Source organism: Monodon monoceros, unplaced genomic scaffold (genome assembly GCF_005190385.1).
Source record: "Monodon monoceros isolate NGI ecotype Baffin Bay Population unplaced genomic scaffold, NGI_Narwhal_1 Super_Scaffold_12, whole genome shotgun sequence".
Classification (NCBI taxonomy): domain Eukaryota; kingdom Metazoa; phylum Chordata; class Mammalia; order Artiodactyla; family Monodontidae; genus Monodon; species Monodon monoceros.
Window position 1 is genome coordinate 28650312 of NW_021703768.1, and position 5077 is coordinate 28655388.

Consider the following 5077-nt stretch of genomic DNA (forward strand, 5'->3'; position numbering starts at 1 on the left):
TGCAGCAAAAATAGAAATGAAGTTTTCCTGAGAGCAAGGAAAACAAAGGGAACAGTGAACAAGCTAGAGAAGAAATGTAACCTGGCCTGAAAGAGTTAATCACTCCTAGTTTTATTTTAACCGTCACTGGTCTGTAGTATCTGTAACTAGATTTGTACTTCACAGAATTAACCTCACTCCCTGACACTATGTAAATTACATTCTGCACCTATCACCCCTAACTGCGTGAGTTACATCCTGTACCTATCACTCCCTAACCTTATTACATCCCAGGGCTTACATTCCCTATGCCCCCTTGTAACAAATCACCCCCTGTAGCTTTTGCATTTCAGAGAGAAGGTTGCTGGCCGATAAACCAGAGACAAATGAACCCAATTACCGGAATGCCGGACCCCAATTAGTGGGCTGCCTGACTGTCAGCTATGACTGTTTTGAAATAATGCAAAGGAAAAAAATGCAAGACCTTCACTACTTTGATCCTTATCACATACCCCCGGACTGCGAGCCCCACATATAAAATCTCCGATTCCCCAAGGAGGAGGGAACAGTTCTTGAGGCACTAGCCTGCTGTGTCTTCCCTTCTGCCTGACAGAAAAATAAAGCTATCTCTCTCATCCTTCAAAATCTCTGTCTCTGTATTTCTGTTTGAGGAAATGAGGTCAGTGAGGCGAGATTAAAGGGACCAGAGAAGCTCATCTAGAAGAGGAGACCCACCACCTGAGACCCTGTACACACCCTAATCTTGTCAGCAACCGCACCCTTTTGAAACTCTGCAGAAGAAAGAAGAATGCAGGACTGTTACTGTGTTGATCCTTATCACATACCCCTGACCAGGAGCCCCGACTATAAGACCTCTCCCTATTCCCAAGGGAGTGGGGCACAGATCTTGAGGCACTAGCCTACTGTGTTCCCTCATTGTCTGGCAAAGAAACAAAGCCACTCTTTCTTTTCCTCCATAACTCTGTCTCCATATTTCTGTTCGACATCGTTGCGCAGAGAGCCAAGATTTTGGCATCAGGAGTAGTCCCCTGTATATAATTCCATAAGGGCTCAATCCTAGCCCGCTTCTAGGGGCCACCAGCATACAGAGAGCAATTGGCAAGAACTTGTCCCATTTTAGATGTGTTTTCTGGCATAGCTTTTTTAGGGGAACCACTAACAAAGCTAACCACCTGCCCTGGTCAGGCAAGACAGTAGCCACTTGCATGAGTTATCTTACAAAAGGAGGTCCTGGGAAGGAATGTGGAACTAATAAGCTACCACCAACCAGAAGAATTTGGGAAAGTTCAAAAGGAGAGAGGAGTCGCCAGTCCATATGTCCTACCAACCTCCCAGAATCCTTCTTGCTGGAATCCATCTTGGCTGAGTGATGGATGCACCACCAGAAAGGCCCCTGAGTCAGAATGATTGGTCAGAGACAACCTGGAAACTAATCCCATCACCATAAAGCCCGAGACTGAGAGCCTCGTGGCAGAGCAGTTCTCCTGGGTTCCCTTACCCTGCTGCTCTCTGCCCTTCCCAATAAAGTCTCTTGCTTTGTCAGCACGTGTCTCCTCGGACAATTCATTTCTAAGTGTTAGACAAGAGCCCACTCCCGGGCCCTGGAAGGGATCCCCCTTCCTGCAAAAAATGGCCACTCTGGCAGGATCTCTTCTTCTCTACGACTGACATCCTGACCACTCGGAGTACTCAGGGACCAGTTTGCCTGCTGACGGACCAGACTCAGAGGCCGCAACCAGGACCGTTTTATCCTTGGTCTCTTCCTGACTCAGACGACTGGCCAGAGAGCCCCGACAAGGAACTCTGGGTAAGGAACTTTATTGACCTCTTTCCCCTTCCCTCTCCCTTTCCTCTTTTCAACCCCTCCTATCCTACCCTTTTTTCTTCTGTCCTGGTCCTGGACGCAGGAGTCTGGTTGAAGGGCCTCAGCCTGACCTGAGGGATGGAGCCTGATCACCTCTGGTGGGCAGAGAACTCGAATTCTGGTCTGGTATCTGGTTTCTAGTTTCTAATAGGGCTGAGTTCCCATCCTCCCTTCCTAGAAGACTGGGGGAAAGTCCCGTAACACCTGGGCATCTGCAGGTGACAGGTGCCTTTGATGTGCACCTTAGCTATCTGGGGCCAGGATCCTGTTTTTCTCCATCCCGAGTCCCCTCACAGCTCACAGCTGCAGTAGCTGATGGCCTGATGGCTGCGATACCCTTTGTTTACTGATGTGGCAAGTGATATTCTGATATTCCTCATCCACACATCCATGCACTTGCCCCTTTTTACTTATCTTCCTTCACTGAGTTGAAAACTCATGGAAGGTAAGACTTGTACTTTAAATGCTGAGTCACTCCTGGAATACCACAGTACCTTTGCACAGAGGAGATGTTTATCAATTCCAGCCAGGCCCTTTGTAGTTTACATTTGATCATTCTATCCTCTGTTTGAATATTATTGACTTCGGCTTTCACTCACAATATGCTCAATAAAATTCCTTCAGTATAAGTTATTCGTTGTCCAAGGTTCAAACGTAGCCTTTTCTACACTGGAAAATCACCCAACCTAATCATTATGAGAAGCTATTCTACCCTGTACTGCATTTCTGCAGCAAGCGTACACCCATGTGTTTCATTTGTAGAGTCTGCCTTCATTGGGGGTTTAGAATTTTAAAGTTGGTTGCTTAGATGATATATTTAAATTTCCCATGACACCTACCTACTATCTCCTTTTCAGAGCCTCAGTTTTAGGAAGACTCGTAAAATCAGTCTTCCAGATATAACTCTGGTCGTTGGTGAAATTATGAATCTATGATAATTACCTTGGCCTTCTCCCACCATCTGTACTACCCACTCTTCTTCACACTTGGGACTTAATTTGCCAGCCCAAAGTGCTTTCTACCTGCCCGCAACAAGATCTTGGGTGTCTCTACCAAGGTGAAAACTGGAATTTAGGCATCAACATAGAAAGACTTCAAGTGTGTGATGAAGGTCCCTTCCCCTCAGGGATACTGATTTCATCACAGGACCCTCTAAACATCGGAGTCTTAAAGACCCAGAGGGTTGAAGTTAGAACAATAGAATAACTGAGAAGTAGAGTTTTTTGTAGACAGCGACCCTGTTCTGTGCCCACACCATTGATTGTATGGCTGTTTACACCATCTGCATGAAAATATTTTAACTCTGTGTTAACAAACCACAGTGACTTATAATTGTATGACTATTCAACTTTATTAAAAACACTCTAGAAACATTTAACAAAAGTGGGTTTATTTCCATATAATGCTTATTACAGTTTTCTTGCTTCAGTTTTATCTAAAGCCAGGCCAATATCTCACTCTAAGTCACTTTATTAGTAATGCATGCTCTTTAGATATGAAGTCCTTTTGGGCAACATGCAATATTCAGTTATCTATTGGCAATGCACTTCTAGGAAAGTTATGACATTTGGTAAGAGTAAACTTCAACCCCGTGACCCTATACCGAGGTGGGGTGGGGGAGGGAGAATAGACACAAACCACAAAAACATTACCAGTCAAGCACATTATAGCTAACATCCATTCACTTTAAAATAGCATTGTATATGGATTCAGGAAGAGTTTCAAAATATTTGTAGATCAAAAGGAAAGGGTCAAAGACTGGCATGAATGTGGAACACATTATTAGCTAAAAGGGCAGCTCTAATTCATTATCTCTGCTTCTAGCTATAGGGGGTAATCAATACAAGATACAAGTAAACACATAGTTAAAAAGCCTTTGTGGAAATTCAAACTGTAACAGAAATTAAGGGCTCATTACTTCTAAGGGAATTCATTATGTAATATTTGTTAGATGGACATCTCTGTAGTGCATTTTAAATATGATTCAACGTCAAGGTAAACGCATATTCCAATGATTCTTTGCTTAAAGTAGACCAGTTTGGGGTACTGTCATCAGAACTTATGGCACATTCTCATGAGTATCTTTTTGGTGGCATATTTAATCCTTTGAGAATTGATTTTTGGGGAGGTATAGGCAAAAGTCAAGTGGCACAGCTGCTCTGTGAATATTGATTAAATATGGTAATCAAAGAAGTCACATAATTTTTTTTTAAATATACAGATTTTTTTTATTTTTTGGCTGCGCTATGCAGCTTGCAGGATCTTAGTTCCGTGACCAAGGGATTGAATCCGGGCCGTGGCAGTGAAAGCACCGAGTCCTAACCACTGGACCACCAGGCAATTCCCATATAATTTTTTATTTTTTAAAAAGATTAAGCAATCTTATTATATGTCTCCTAAGTGAAATACCCTTATATTTTGTATACATTAGTTTGGCTGTATATGTTTGGGTTTACAGCTCCTTAAACATGCCATGTCAGTGTGTGTATAGTATACTAGGATAATTTCTAAGCTGATAGAAAAGTGGGTGATTATATCCGTACTGTATGGACCTATACTCACTGCAGGCCAAAGTCAACAAAGCTCTGCTGTAATGTAAGAGATGCAAAGGAAAAGAGTCAATCTGATAATCCAGATCTGGTAAGCCCAATTCTGGATCACAGGAAAATTCTATTTCCAAAAATATAAGCCATTAGAAGTCAAGATTTAATTATAGCATTATCCTTATAAAAAAAGGAGTCGTCAATTATTTTTGAGAATTGTGAATACTTCTGCTATCTTAAAGCTATCTGGAATTACTAAAAAATATCTATACTTTATCCATGAATATTGACCCACTGGATCAAAGTGTTACTTCCCAGTCTAGACTTTACAAGTATTTCTAGTACCTTGATCCAGGCAAGTGCCCCCTATTCTTTCCTTGGCCCCATCATAATCACTGCATCCTGTTCTCTGAAACGTTGTAAAGAATGAGGAACCCAGGGCTCCCCTGGTGGCGCAGTGGTTGAGAGTCCGCCTGCCAATGCAGGGGACGTGGGTTCGTGCCCCAGTCCGGGAAGATCCCACATGCCGCGTAGCGGCTGGGCCCGTGAGCCATGGCCGCTGAGCCTGCGCGTCCAGAGCCTGTGCTCCGCAATGGGAGAGGCCACAACAGTGAGAGGCCCGCGTACCAAAAAAATAATAATAATAAATAAAAGAATGAGGAACCCAGAC